The 16,228-nt window shown below is 44.7% G+C and overlaps 1 protein-coding gene across 2 annotated transcripts in view; it reads right to left on the bottom strand.

Moving 5' to 3' along the window:
• The window catches only part of ABHD2 (abhydrolase domain containing 2, acylglycerol lipase), an 86,070-nt gene extending 69,842 nt beyond the window's left edge, over positions 1-16,228 (bottom strand). For both annotated transcript variants that reach the window (XM_006152790.3, XM_006152789.3), the window contains exon 1: positions 16,180-16,228. The gene's annotated coding sequence lies outside the window, so the exon portion shown is untranslated. The remainder of the gene's footprint in view (positions 1-16,179) is intronic.

Here is a 16,228-nt window from a genome sequence, read left to right as displayed (position 1 = left end):
GGCGTGCTTTTCTGGTGAGTGCATATGCTCTCTGGCAATTAAAAAAAAAAAGAAAGAAAAAGAAAAAGAACATGGAGAAATCGCCAGTGTTTACACTCTCTACGTGCCAAGCTCTGTTCATTCTTACCACACCCTGTGATGCTTTCATTACCCCATTTTACAGACGAGAGCACTGAGGCACAGAAAGTTTAGGCATGGAGGTTGAGGTGCTGGATCCCACGTGGCCAACAGCATGGTCTGAATGTCAAACCCAGAGGCCTGAGTATTACACTGGGTGCCTGTGAGTGTGCGCCCGCAATCCTGAAATGAGAAAGGATTGCGGTGTGGCTGTCCCCCCCCTGGAGTGGGGAGTGATTTCTCACTTTCCCTCTCTCTCTGTCTCCCTGTCTCTCTCTGGTAAGTGCACATGCCTGATGGCAAAAAACTAAAAAAGAAAAAGTTTGGGCAACTTGCTCCAAGGCCTTACAGTTGGACGGTTGAAAAGCCAGGATTCAGAACTGGCTCCAGACACCCCTGTCTAAACCACCACACTGTGCTACTGGAAAGCAGGAAAAACAGAGAGAGAGAAGCCAGCAAGAAAGACAATGGATGTACAAAAAACACAAATGAGATGCCAGAGGCTTGCCAAAAGCTGCACAGCTGTAAATAGCAGAGCTGGGATTCTAATCCAATTTTTGTTTTCTGATTCCACCACACCAAAGTGATTTATGAAGAAAATGAAAGCCAGTAAGAGGGAAAACCAATTAACTTCCAGCCTCCTGTTTGATTTTAAACATTTATTATCTCTTCATATCCTGAGACGAATTGGTTGCAGAGGACCAGGCTGTGGTGAGCAGGGACACAGGAGTGCGATCTCCAGCCCTGTTACCTGACCTAACCACGATCAGCTGCCAGCTGAAAAACAAGGCATGGACCAGATCAAAGATCCTGATCTGGCAGTCCAGGGGTTGGTGTTGCATGTGGGGGCTGGCATTTTTAAAAAATTGAATTTATTGGGACCAGCAGTTAGCGTAATGGCTATGTCACTGGACTCCCACGTAGTCGACTGTGGTTCGCATCCTGGACCCGGTGGCTTAAAACTCACGCCGGGTGCATGTGCGTGCGTGCCCAAGATCCCGAGAGGAGAATGGAGGAGAAGGGATTGCGGCATGGCCATCCCCCCTGGGGGAGTGATTTCTCGCTTTCTGTCTGTTTCTCTCTGTCTGTCTGGCGAGTGCATGCACCCTACAGCAAAAACCTCTCAAAAAAATTAAATTTATTAGCTATCAAATAATAAACACTCAGATTTTAGATCAAAACCTATATTGCTGGTTGCTCTTGAAAATAAAATCAGGAGATTTGGTGACATGGAGCCAGCATTTTCACATGGCAACGATGAGTGGTGGGGCTATGCCTCAGTGCTCTCATCTTAAAATGGGGTAATGATTGTAGCACAGGCCTAGACTGCCTGCCTCAAGACTTCCTTTCTATGGGAGAAAAAAAGTCTAAGCCACTATTTCTAGACTTAATCTGTCATTTCTAAAAGTTTATTTCTTCTGTGAGTGAAAGAAACAAGAAGAGAAAAAGAGACGCTCCACTCATAGGATCTCCATGCTGCAATCTAACCCCAGCCTCGGCCAACCCTAGATCAGGGGCATCTGTGCAGGAGCAGATTCAGGGAGGTCTCTGGATGTGAACCAGGAACCTCTGCATGTAAATCAGTCTCATAGAGCATTGCATTACCACTGTGTCGCCATCCAGCCCTTCTAATCTGCAATTTCTAATGATACAGGAGGAAACACTATACACCCAGTCTTTGAGGGTTGCTAAAATTGCTGAGTTGTAAGCAAATTAATACTTTCCCCTTTTTCTCTAATTTCCAAAATTAGTAACAACTATAAATACTTTTGTTATTAGAAAAGGGACTTTCAAACAGCAACTAAAATAGCAACTAACAGAATCTAAAAAGAAATGTTAAAACCCTAGACAAGGAAAATGCATATATCAATGTCTTCGACCATTATGTATAAGTTTTGTTATGATTAAGCTTAGGTCTTTGAGTTTTCTGACTTGCAGGGGGAAAGGAGAAACCCAGTCAGACCTACGGGTCTCCAAAACGAGAAGAGCTAACATATATATAGTGTTCTTTCTCCAAAAGCATGACAGACATCAGTGGAAACAGTGTTTTTCTGGTACAGAATTTATTTATGCATACATATATAAATAAATAAAGATCTGCAGGGCTTTATATAAGGGAAACTTGAATGATATGACAATGTCCTCCTACAACTTTTTTTAATAGCAAATGCAATAGAGAATTTTCTCAACCCTCAAAAAATGCCAGAGTTTTGCAATTCAATTCATTCCAGGGAAGGCAATCCTATGAGAGATTTATAATTATTGTGGTCTAAATATACAGCCTGTTTCCAAAGCTTGAACCTCATGTCCTGAGGTTCTCCTTGTCCCTAAGGCCACCTCCCTTGGGTTTCAGGAACTTAAGCACCTGGCCACCTACCCAACATTGTATAGGACCAATGAAAAAGAATTCATGCTTTTGCTGGGGAGAAAATGTTATGTTAAGGCTGTAAATACTTTAGAAGCTGGAAGACAGGAGTTACTCCAGGAAAAAATTAACCAGGGAAGGACTTAGAGAGCAGCCAGCTCTAGAACTCGGTTTCTAAAACATGCCTGACTGGTATTTCCACCAGTGGAAAGGCCCAGGCTGGGCCTCCCACGCTTCTCCTGTGGTTGTGAGCATTATTTTAAGATGGAGGCACTCGGGCCGGCTGGCAGCATGGTGATTAAGGTGGATGGATTCCATGGCCGATAGCACAGTTTGAGTCCTGGACCCATCATCTTGAGAAACATGCCAGGCATGTATGTATGCTTGCTGGAAATCCTGAAAGAAGGAAAAATGGAGGAGAAAGAATTGCAGTGAGACCATTCCCCATTGGTAGGGGCATGGAGGTGCTTTCTCACTTTCTCCTTCTGGCATACACTTACACACACGCTCTCTGGAAAACATTTTTTATAAAAAGGTGGAGGTACAGGTACAGCTAAAAGATAGGGCCACTCACTGGGAGAGACTCCAGTCTGGGGGTTCTAGGTCCTAGGCCTCTTCCTGGCTGATAACCTTGAACTAGTCACTTAACCGTCCAGACTTTAAAGACCTTGTCTGTAAAATGAGAAGGTTACATTAGAAGTAGATGATGCAAAGGTCTCTTTCAGCTCAAAATGTTTGAGATTCTAGGGATAGAATTGCAGTCCTCAGCTAAAAGAACACAGGAAAACAATATTTCTGAGCTTTGTGACAAAAAAGGGCTTCTATTTTCCAGCCTAATTTGTAGACCATTATACAACAGAATTCATAAGCATTAACAACCCTCAGGACCTTGTGCTTTCCTCACATAAAGGAAATACTGATATATTTTTAGCTGTGGCACTCATACCAATAACCCCACCATGCATATTCTATAATCAGTATTTGCTGATAATGCAAAGCTTACAGTGAAAAAAGAAGGAACATATCAAGTAGAAAAACCCCATTATCTGGACCAGCCCCATACTAGTGGTTAAGGAAGCTGGACTCCACATGGCTGGTGGTTCAAGTCCCAAAATATTAGCTATGATCATCACTGCTACTAAACTCTCTTCCATTCTACCTTGGTAAACTACCTTATCTGGCTGAGAGAAATTACCACAAGATAGGCATTCCTAACCGACACGGAGGCCTCATCAACGAGGTAACTAGCTGACTGACTACTTGGGCCTCCTCCCTTAGCGAGTTCGGGGGAATCCCAGGACATACCTTTCCTGATTCTACTACAGTGGGACCACCTGAGACTTTAATCAGTCTCTTACCCAGTCACTGGGTAAGTGATCATCAAGTCCCGTAAACAGTTCCAAGATGCACTGTTCTTGTCTCTGTGCTAAAAGGATCCTGGCAGCACACAGCCAGACCCTCCTCCTGGCACACACACCCCCTTGCTCTTCTGCCTAGGGGTCTATCCTTCCCACACAAAGGGTTCTCCATCATCCGCACCTCACTCTGGCATGTAAATCCCCTCTCACCTGGCCTGGCTCTCCCAGCAGACCCCCAGTCCCCTGAAGTAGAACCCTGGGCTGGCATGGTAGGGCTCGGGCAGACTTCCTCCCACATGGACTGCCCCAGGAGGATGTCAGAAGGACAGCAGATGGCCACACACCCTGCCATGAAGACGGTCTGTCTCCACCTCGTGTCATCCTGATCTTGTCATTTCGATCTTTCAGACTCTTTGGTGGCAACTTAGATAAAAGCGGTAGCAACTAAATGTAGGCAGCATGACCTCTGGGCTCGAGAAGGCAGAGGAAGGGAGCTGGCTTCTCCTGCTTTACCTGACATTTAACTAAAGTCAGGGCGGTCACAGAAAACAAGCATCACCACCTCCATTCTGCAGGAGTGAGAAGCACGCACAGAAGGAGGTTGCTAAAAGCCCAGCCTGCCCTCTGACATGCATCTTTGTGCCCTCTGAGTCACTTTCCCTCTCTCTGAATGTATATCTCTGGTGAATTAAAATTAAAAAAAAGAAAAAAAGAAAAAAAGAATCAGAAGACCTGTATTTGAATCCTACTTCTACCAAGCAACCATGGGTGAGTTATCTAAACTTCATAAAAGTTTGCTTTCTTTTCCATGAGATGAAAGAAGGACAGTCACATTACAAGTTACTGGAGTAATAAAGCTGAAGAAATTACATAAGCTAAAAAAATACATTTTTATACTGGGGCTGGCAGGTGGAGTGGTGGTTAAGGCGGCTTGACTCCCCAAACATGGCTGACTGCAGCTTGAGTCCTGGACCTGGTGGCTTGCTTTCTCACTTTCCTTCCCTCTCTCCATCTCTCTCTGGCTAACTTCAAAAAAATTTTTTTAAGTAAGTAAAATGATGACAATGAGTAAAATTAAATTTAAAATAATGATTTAAAAATATTTTTTATTCTAATAAAATATACAGATATACTCAAGATAAGGTTTGTAAAGTGCTTTGAGCTCTTTAGAGGGAAACTTCCTTATGAAATATTTTGAGATTAGAAAAAGTTAGTCTAAAAGCAACTGCTAGGGAACGTGAACACATGAGGAACATGGGACTTGGTCCCGGGCAGCCCTCAGCATGGCTTTATCAGATCTTTGCACTGAGGACATTCAACCACCTTAGAAGAACAGAAACTCAAAAAGAAGCCCCTCTGGCTTGATATAGCTGAGGGTCTTAGCTAACTAGATTGCTTTTTCAAGGAGAGACAGAATTATGTTCACACCCTCCAATGCTCCTATGTCCCCACCTGTCCAACACAAACACCCTTCTGTTGTGTTGGGCCTCAATTCCTCCTGTTTCCCATTCTCGAAGCAAATTTTCTTAGCATTCTTAAAAGCTCCATGGCAAGTCCCAACTGCCACCCCTCACCTGCTGGCAGACTTCCTCTTTTGATTTTGTCCAATCGTCACCTGTATCATCAGGCAGGCATTTGCTCCAGGTCCACGTCCGGTCTACCTCTATAAAATATCTCACCCCATGGGATACAGACACCCCAAGAGGCAGACAGCCACTTCACTCACTCCTTAGGAGGCCTGTCTGTGCTAGGCCTTCCCGATGCATCCACATTGCTACCTCACCAGTTCCTGGGAGGCAAGGAACCAGTCAACAAGGAAGACGATTTTCAGAAATAGGAGCAATGTTTCTCCATGACTGAAGAAAATGGTCCCCTCCACCAAAAACTTAATTCACCTAAGTCAACAGCACCTTCATGGATAAGGCAGTGGTTCATAAATGGAAGAGGACAGAACCTCCTAGAAAAGGGTCCATACCAGCGGGAGGAGAATGTCCTACAAACTCCATCCTCCCTCTGATAAGCCACCCCACTCCACAGCTACAAAGGCATCAGCTTCACGCTAACCTCTGTGGGGACTAAGAAAGAAGTAAAATACACCGCATCCATGAAATGAGTGGGAAATGGTGCAAATCCACAGGTAAATAAGTACTAGATTGAAGTGCCAACTATAAATACTGGAAGAATTCAAACAAAGGAAGCAGAAAGAAAAAAGTGGACCTGCAGTGTCTTGGAAAGAGATGGAATGGAAGAAAAGTTGAAGGGCTGGCAAGTGGCCTGGTGGTTAAGGGCGCTGGACTCCCACATGGTCGTAAACAGTTTGAGTCCCAGACCTGGTGGCTTGCTTTCTCATTTTCCCTCTTTCTCTTTCTCTCTCTGTCCCTCTCTGGTCAAATTAAAAGGAATAAATAAATAAAGTTAAATAAAATAATTCCTTAAAAAAAAAAAAAAGGAAGAAGATGACGAGGGACTGGCAAGTTGTGTGGTGAATAAAGGTGCTGGATTCCCACTTGGCCAATCATGGTTCGAGTCCCGGACCTGGCGACTTGCTTTCTTGCTTTCCTTTTCTCTTTCTTTCTCTGGTCAAACTAAAAATAATAATAATAACAAATGAAATAAATACTTTTTAAAGAAAAAAAAAGAGAGAGAGAGAGAATTTGAGGCGAAAGAGTGAGTACTGACATCGGGCTGCTCACGGCTGAGCCAAGACCTGGAAATGCTGGGCATTCAGGAGACAGGCACACAGAACAAGAGGGATAGGTATGCGAGTTGAAGCAGTGAGTCACTGTGGAATGAAGTTCCAGGGTGTGACTCCCAAGGGGAATTTAGACGTCGGCCTGGAGGATGGTGCCACACACGCCACCTTGGCCATGTGCACTGGGCTGTGCACTGTGTATGTGAAGAACCTGACATGAGGATGTAGACATGAGAAGCATTTACCTGGCTACACGTAGCCTGACCCATGGCTCTGCTGGAGGAGCCCAGTCATTCACCATTTGAGCATCACTGAAAACCCTTAATGGAATCTGACCACTTTTGTACAATCTGGTGAACTCTGCAGGAATCCTTCCTGGGGGGAAGGGAGCCCCTATAGGCCCCCCCCCAAATCATACCATTTTCCACCTTCATTTTTTTTTTTCGTAAGAGATATTTTTACTATAGGGCACATGCACTCACCAGAGATACAGAGAGAGACAGAGAGACAGAAAGCAAAAAAATCACCACTCAGAGGGGGTGGCAATCCCCTCTCCTCGGTTCTCCTCTTGGGATTGAGCATGCATGCACACGCGCTTGGCATGAGTTTTAAATAATTATTTTATTTAACTTTTTATTTATTATTTATTTATTTCAATTTGACCAGAGAGAGACAGAGTGAGAGAGAGAGAGAGGGAGAGAGAGTGAGAAAGCAAGCCTCCAGGTCCGGGTCTTGAGCTGTAGTTGGCCATGTGGAAGTCCAACACCCTTAACCACCACGCCACCTGCCAGCAGATCAGGGACCTAAACCACGGTCAACTACATGGAAGTCCAGTGACATAACCATTACACCAACTCCTGGTCCTTCGCCTTCATATTTTGTAAATACCTTTTCACAACTAAAAATGTGTTACTATCATCACTATATAAAAGTACTGAATATCACTAATCATCAAGGAAATGCAAATCGAAACCACAACGAGGTTATCATCTTACCTAGTTAAAATACTATTATAAAAAACGGGGGGAGGCATGGGCCAAGTAGATAGCATAATGGCTACATTGCTGGACTCCCATGTGGTTAACTGTGGTTCAAGTCCTGGACCCAGCGGCTTCAAAAACTCACACCAGGCACTTGTGTGTATGTGCCTAAAATCCTGAGAGGAAAATGGAGGAGAAGGAATTGCCACATGGCCATCCCCTCCGGAGGGTGACTTTTGTTTTCTGTCTCTCTCTCTCTCTCTCTGGCAAGCGCATGCAACTTATAGCAAAAAAGGATCTCTCTAAAAAAAAGGAGGGGCAGCAAGTGGTGTAGTGGCTAAGGCACTGGATCCCAATTGGCTGACTCCGTGGTTTGAGTCCTGGACCCCGTAGCTTGAAACATATGCCAGACACAAGTGCATGCAGCCCCAAAATCCTGAGAGGAGAATGGAGAAGGAATTGCCACTGGGTCTAGGACTCGAATCATGCAGTTGGCCATGTGGAAGCCACCATGACACTAGCTGGCCCACCATGATCTTTAAATCAATACAGCTTCAAATAAAGGAATAGAACTAGATGATAATAAAATTTCTTATTTGTGTAGCTCCACCGCTTATCAAGTGTTTGTGATTTTAAGGCATTAGCTCCTTGACTCCTCAAACATGTCACGAAATGCAGTGGAGACCAAGTGCATCATTTGCTGTTTACAAAGTCCACACTCAGACATTACCTCATTTGGTACTCACAGCAGCTATGTGTATAATTATCAATGTAAGCAAGGAAATTGAGGTTGGGGGGCCTCCTAAGGCATACAAAGAAGCAAGGCCTCAGTCCATCTGAGAGGCCCTTCACAGAGCTGGGTGAATGCTGACCACCTCTGCCCTGTTGACAGAGGCCCTGTGGGTAATCCAAAGAAATCTGCATTCCCTGTATAAACTCTTTGGTGGCGAAGTCAAGATTCTTCTTACAATTTCAGTGCAATATCCAGCTTTCTATGTAGAGTCAAGAAACAGACTGATGGTTGATATTAATGATAGACCAAAGGAAAGGGACTCTGTTTTCTAAATTGAGAAAAACATCCTTAGCTATAATCTACTTGGCATTTTCCATCATCTCACTATTCAGAAGGGTACATTTTTCAATGTCAGTGGCAAGAATGAGTGAGCTCTTTATGATCAGAATAGAGGCAAGGATTGCAGCCAGGGTATTTGAAACCTGAGACGCTAACATCCACAGTGTGAGTACGGTTCAGGCCATACAGAGAGCTGAGGGCTGGAAGCTCAGTCAGCATTTGTGGAACGCCTCCTCTAGGCCAAACACAGGTCTACATGGGGCACAGGGTATCAAGGCCCCAGGAAACTTCTTGAGGGCACGGGGCTGGCAGGTGGCATAGTGGTTAAGGGGGCTGGACTCTCATATGGCTGACTGTGGTTCAAGTCCAGGACCTGGTGGCTTGCTTTCTCTTTCTCTCTATTCCTCTCTGGTCAAATAAAGTTAAATAAAATAATCATTTTTTAAAAATGATTAAAAAAAAAAAAAAGAAAAATATCTTGAGGGCAGAGACCTGACAGAGTATTCAGCAGAGACAGGGCTTGACGAATGTTTGCAGAACAAATGAAAAAGTGAATGTGGGGCCGGAAGATGGCGTGGAGGTTAAGGCGGCTAAACCCCACATGGCCAACTAGGCAGCCTGGATCCAGGGGCTTGAAAGTCATGCCGGCTGTGTGTGCGTGTGAGCTACACCCTCTGGGGGCTGATTTCTCACTTTCCTGGTTTATCTGTCTTCAATGAGTACATGCACCTATGGAATAAAGAACACTTAGGAAAAAAAAAAAAAGCTATGACTGCAGATCAGTACAATGTAGTGCACACCTCCTAAAACACTGGGAACAAAACCCCACCAAATCGTGCTACTGCTAGGGTAGCTGAACTCAATGAGTGGCCTGGGTCCCCGCAAAGAGAGCAGCCAGTACTACTGAGGGAAACTGAGGGAGCAGAACTCTCCTTTGAAAGGGCTCCTCTACTTTAGTCCCTCCCGGATGCCATGATTTGATGGCCGTTAACTCAATCTGTTTATCGAAATAAACACTGTCATGTTTAAGTCAGTGTGATCATTGAAAACACAAGCACAGGGGCTGGCAGGTGGTGCAGTGGTTAAGGGCGCTGGACTCCCACATGGCCGACTACAGTTTGAGTCCCCAACCTGGTGGCTTGCTTTCTCATTTTCCCTCTCTCTTTCTCTCTCTCTACCTCTCTGATAAAAACTGGAAAATAATAATGATGATAAAGTTAAATAAAAATAATTATTTTAAAGAAAAGAAAGAAAACACAAGCACAGCTTTAGAAAATTCAAATTTGAAAAACCCTGAAAACTCTCTTCTTAGAGTCACCATCAATGAAAACCTTTGTTCGTTGCCAAGGCTGAGTGGTTGATTTGGAGATTTTGGGGAAATACTTCCAAAGAGAGCCACAAAGATTATGGCTAAGTCTACAGAAGAGCAGGTTGGACAGCTGGTTTTTTCCTGGGGTGAGAGAAAAGAAGGGGTGGGTCCCTTCTACCCAAACAGGAAGTCCTGTGATGAAAGACAGGATTCCTCTTTGATGTCCAAAGGCGAGGAAAAACAACAGGCTAGGGTACTGCAGTTCATAAGATGGGACTAGACATGACAGTGATGCTGGAACTAAGGGGAAGCCGGGAAGCTTATCCAGAGACCAGAGAAACAGCGATCTTCCCCTGCAGCTCCAACATATTCTGCCCAGAGGGCAAGGTCCAGGGCCCAGTCTACCACACTCCGCATTTACCAGTGCCTCAACTCTCCCTTCTCGCGTGACCTTCAGAAGTCCTCCACCCCACTTGCCCTCTTCTCAGGATTAAAGCCACAATGCACAGAGAAAAAAATATATTTGCCCCTCAATATGCACAAAATGCTTTATGATCTTCATGTGAAGCTAGTTCCTAAATAAAACCAGCTCTTAGCATCCTTGGAAACAGAAAACAGATTCTTAAAATAGCCAGTTTTCATAAAAAAAATGACATGAAGCTCTTTCCATACTGCCAAGAAATATTAAGTTTAAAAAAAAAGCAAGACTCCAAATAGCATATACATAGTACGCTACCACTTATGTAAAAATGGAGTGTGCACAGAATATTCATAACAGATTTGTGTAGATATACATATAAATATCTTGGAAGTATATGCCTTTCAAATATTTCTTTCATCATGTGACTATGTTACCAAATTTTTAGAAATTAAAAACATTTAAAAGAAGTTTTCATGTAAATAAATTGAAGAGCTGAATCCCACATGATCAACTGTGGTTGAGTCTCAGCCCCTGTGGCTTGAAAAACATGCCAGGTGTGTGTGCATGTGAGCCCCAAATCCTGAAAGGATGGAGAAGTGGAGAACGGATTTAGTGTAACCTCGTCCATCAGGATGCTTTCTCCTTCTCCATTTCTCTCTAGTCTCTCTCTGTCTTTCTGGCAAGTACATGCACTCTCTGGCAATTAAAAAAAAAAAAAATTTAAATGAAATATTTTTTTATGCAACGAACCAAACACACGTGTTAATCTAGTCAGTTCTGTTCTTAGCACACACCAGATGCTCAATTTGTTGAATTTAACGAACCTCCACTTAAAGGCAACAAAAGAAAATCAAAAAGGAAGCAAACCCAAGGGTGTCGAGGTTCACGTACTCTAATAAGCTCTTTACCTACCTGCTACTTAACTACTGCGAAGGATCTAAGGATGGGTCCCTGTGCGACAAACCCTCACCCAACGGCCCTGGGCACAAGCTTCACGGCCAGGAGTACGCTCATTGCCCATTCACACCAGCTATTTTATAAAAAGAAAACGTTTATTCCAAAAACATGATGCCCTGGAACCAAGACAACTAGAATAAATCTGCAGCTATAAAAAGGATCTTTAAAGGGGGTAATCTCCATACTGGAGGGTATCAATACAGAAACGGCAGCATATGCAGTAAAAAATGTCCCTGGCAAAAAAACTGACCCATAAAAAAACGACCATGAAATCCTAACGCTGGACCACATTAAGAGACACCATGCACTTCCTGTGCTCTGTTCCTAGGGACAGCTTAGCCCAAGATGGGACAGAAAGGCCTCACGTCATCTACACACTTAAACTGGTCAAAAAGTGCTCAGAACCCACAACGTAATAAAAATCGAAATATCATAACCAGGAGGTCATGGAAGAAATTGTATTATATTGGGACCAGCAGTTAGCGTAATGGCTATGTCGCTGGCCTCCCATGTAGTCAACTGCAGTTTGAGTCCCAGACCTGGTGGCTTAAACTCACGCCGGGCGCGTGTGGGTGCGTGCCCAAGATCCTGAGAGGAGAATGGAGGAGAAGGGGTTGTGGCATGGCCATCCCCCCTGGGGGGTGATTTCTCACTTTCTGTCTCTCTGTCTCTCTCTGTCTTTCTGGTGAATGCACACGCCCTATAGCAAAAACCTCTCAAAAAAAAAACAATTGCATTATATTGGAAGTGTTTCTCTGCCAGGACTTTTCAAAGAGTCAGAATTTAGGCAAATAATAAATACATAAATAAGACAGTCTGTCCCTGCCTTCCGTAAGACTAAAGAAATTGCTTTGTGCTCTGTGCAGGAGCATGGGGCAAGGGCAGTAGTTGCCATTGTGCTTGCTGTGGGCCGTCCTGGGGAGTCAGGAGAAAGTATAAGCTGGATGAAGCAAGGAGTCATAGCAAACGAGAAGCCTGCCCTCCAAAACATGATGAGAAAAGACAGAGAGACAGAGGCTCGATGGTGGCAGGGCAGCAATGTTGATGCTCTTTGAGGTGGTCCCACATGAGAAGGTCGCTGGTTGACATCCAGAGACCTCCCTCACTATGCCGGACCACCCGTGATCCAGGCTGACCGAGGCTGGGAGTGTATCATGGCATCAGACCCCTGTCTGGGGTGCTGTTATCTCTTTCTCATTCATGAAATAAACATTTAAAAAAAGAGAGAGAGACAGCAAGATAGGAAGAGGTCCACATTGGGCCAGCTGGTGATGTGGGAGTTAAGCAGCTTGAAAATACTCCAGGTGCATGTGCACGTGTGTGCAAAATCCCAAAAGGAGGGAGAGATGGAAAAAAACGAATTATGGCATGACCATTCCTCATAGGGGGCTCTCCCTCTCTGGTGAGCACATGCACCCCTTGGCGAAACAAAAAAAAAAAAAAAAAAAAAAAAGAAAAGTAAAAGGGGTCCACATTAAAAGACAAGAGAAATGAAAACTATTTTTGTAAAAATGGCCGAGCTCTAGAAGATCCTAAACAAAAAGCTAAAACCTAGAATAAACGCTTAAAAAAAGAAAAAAAAAAAGGCAAAATAAAGTGCTCATCGATGAATAGTGATAATCTTTGGTTCAGTCTAGAAAACAGGAAAAACAGAGAAAGGAAAGTCAATGGTGACAGGATTCCTGCAAAAATAAATAAATAAATAAAGGTGACAGGCATCTTTCAATTAAAAGGGAACTGGCTGCAAACCAAGAGTGGCTATTGTCCAAACAGGGAAGGTGATAAAGGAAATGAAAGTAAAATAAAAAAAAACGGAAGAAAGGGAACTCCCCCAACTAAAACAGGCGGAAAACGATCATTCCATTGTATTTGCCATCTGGCTTATTTCAAGCTCTGAAAAAGAACAGGAAAAACGCAGATCACCAGTGAACTGGCTAGATTACCTGCAAGACTTGGCCACACACTTCGGTTTCTGCCAGGCCAGGCGGGAGCTGCTGGCATTCCCCTTACTCAAGTGACTAAGTAACTGGCTTAAATGCATTTGACACATGATCCCTGCACTTCCGAAAAGCACTTAATACAGTGGCTCATGAAATCTTAATCTAAAAATGTTCATCCATTTATAATCAAGCTGCATCACACTGACAACTGGGGAAGAGGGCCGAACAGAGGGTATACATATTTGGAAGGACACAGTGGAGACCAGTTTCATCAGGGAATTTGGTTACCACAGCGAGGGATTCTCCTCCTCCCTTTTAAAAAAGAATAAAAAAGATCTGGTCTAAAAAGAATGTAATTAAGGGTAGGGAGGATTAACTAAAACTGAATTACCCAATTTAATAAAAAACAGAAAAATAAGAAATAAAACGTGATGTGACTTGAAAATCTTTACAGATTTCTGTGCCAATATAAAGTCTGAAATATGTTTAATGAACTTGGGGGAGGTGGGGTACGCAGGGGGAAAATAGCTCTTGATAGAAAATACTGGATGATTGGGACCAGCAGATGGCATAGCGGTTATATTGCTGGACTCCCACAGGGCCGAGACAGTTCTAGTCCTGGACCTAGTGGCTTGAAACTCATGTAGGGCACGTGTGTGTGTGTGTGTGCACGCCCAAGATCCTGGGAAGAGAATGGAGAAGGAATTGCAGCGTGGCCATCGCCACTGAGGAGTGATTTATTACATCCTCTCTCACTGTGTCTGTCTGTCTCCCTCTGACAAGTGCACGTGCCCCAAGGCAAAAACCTATAAAAAAAAAAAAAGAAAGAAAGAAAGAAAGGAAGAAAAGAAAAGAAAAGAAAATACTGGATGGCAGATGGAAAGAAAGTTAGTACAGGTGCTGGCAGGTGGCATTGTGGTTAAGGGCGCTGAACCATGGCGGATCATGGAGTCCCAGACCTGGTGGCTAGCTTTCTCACTTTTCCTTTCTCCCTCGCTCTCTGTCCCTCCCAGGTAAAATTAAAAAATAATAAATAAAAGTGGATGATTTTTTTAAAAAAAGAAGTTGGTATAAAAAGGCAACAGAACATTGTATTTAGCAAACTTGTGGTTAGTCTGTACCAGGCACTATTCTAAATGGTTCAAATATAACAACTAACATATTCCTCAAATTAATCTAATGAAAGTACCATTTTTATTCCTGTTGGATAAGGAAAGAGAGGCGCAGAGGGTTAAGTAACTCACCTAAGGTTACACAGCTAGTAAAGGGGAGGACTAGGATTCAAACTCAGACACTGACGCACTCAAATCTGTGCTCCTAACTTTGCTGGGCTCTCCTAGAACTTACAGTGAAAAGAACTAAGCAGGAAGTGAAATGCAAGTCATGCACGAAGCTAGATCTATCTAGGGTCAAGAGATCAACCCCCAGGGCTCTCTGATGACCAACCAGCCCTGTGACAGGCCACAGTTACAGTTTCCTTGTGTGTACCTTCAGGGGACTGAATTAGATGTGCTCTAGCTAAAACGTCTTTGGTTCTAAAATGTCACAACTCCACGCTAGCAGTATTTCGTCTGGTCTGCTTTCTGACAGGCTAGTCTAAGGTTAATTCATCCTAAAACAGGCATCAAGTTGTGTTAAGATTCTTTCTCTGCCTCCTGACCTTCAGAAGATTATGATGTCCTCTCTATTCAGGCAAATGACAGGAGGTAGGGAAGGGGAGAGGAGATAGATGGTTTCTCTTTTGGACTCTGCTTAATGTGGTTGTAATGAAATGGCCTTCGAAAAGCTCTGGGCTCAGATCCTGTTGGCTCTGCCAAACCTGCAGTCTCTCCAGGTCCCTCTCCTGAGCTTGTTCTTGGAACGTGCCTTTAGATTTGGTTACTGGACTGCAGGTGAAATTGACAAACTTATTTTGGAACAAGCAAAATAAGTAGGGAAGACTGAGAGAGGCAGTCCATGGTAGTTCAAATTAAGGAGCTTCGCAGTTTGTAAATAAGCCTCTGTCTTTTGGTATAATCCATTCTCTTCTCTAACATCCACTCGTGACAGCTGAAACCTCAAAATGTATTAGGATGAATTCAACATCCGCTTAGAACCTAGTGGATCCCCAAAGGCATCCTTCTCAAGCTGGGTATTAAGGGTCATCCGGTGTGCATTTGTGGGAAGAGAAGGGCCCTACGAATGGGTCATGCAGTTCTCCCTTGGGAGGCCTTTCTAAGCATCCCTGACAGCTGGCTGTCATCCGGCCTCTGCCTGGACACTTCCAAGGTCGAGGCACTGGCAGTCTGGCAGCCTCCTGCGCTGCTGGACAGCTCTCACCATGGGGAAAGCCCACGAAGCGCCTAGAACAGTGTTCCGCCCTGGGCTGAGCTCACTAAGTGTGCCTCCGAGTGGATCAAAGCTGCCTCCTTACAACTTTAACCCATTGGTCTTGGATACGCCCCTAAAACCCCAAATGCCTGTCTCTCGAGTATCTGGGGTTGTAATCAGGCCCCTTGGCCCTCTCCTTCCAGACACGGATTCCAAACCTTTATCACCAAGCTTGAGCTGGCAGACCCCTTCCCAAAACCCACAGGCCCCAAGAGTGCGCACTAATGGAGGGATGGATGGGAGCCAAAGAGGCCGCGATCGGCTGGTCCCCAACCTGAGTTCCTCGGGCAGGAAAGGACAAAGGGCTTTCAGGGAGGCGTATCCCCCCCCCCCAACACACACACACACAACTCCCTCGCGTCGCGGTCCGATCTGCCCCAGCCAACGGACAAACAGGCCCTCGGAATCACCGCGGCACCAGATGACAGAATCCCCCTACACTCCGCCCCATCCACCCCACTATATCCGAGGATCCCGGGTGCGCAGGCTGAGGGCACGAAGGGCCGTGCCACGCTGGGGATCGCTGGGTTCCTGGCTTTGGCCTGACATACCAGGGCGTCATCTTGGCTCCGCGAAGCTCGCTCAAGCGTAACCCTACCTGTGCGTGGCTGACAACAGCGGCCCAGCTCGCCACAGTCCCGTTCCTG

This window comes from Tupaia chinensis, unplaced genomic scaffold, assembly GCF_000334495.1.
Source record: "Tupaia chinensis unplaced genomic scaffold, TupChi_1.0 Scaffold000359_1, whole genome shotgun sequence".
In the NCBI taxonomy this organism is placed as follows: Eukaryota; Metazoa; Chordata; class Mammalia; order Scandentia; family Tupaiidae; genus Tupaia; species Tupaia belangeri.
Note: the sequence above shows the minus strand (reverse complement) of the source record. Positions and strands in the feature narration are given on the sequence as shown.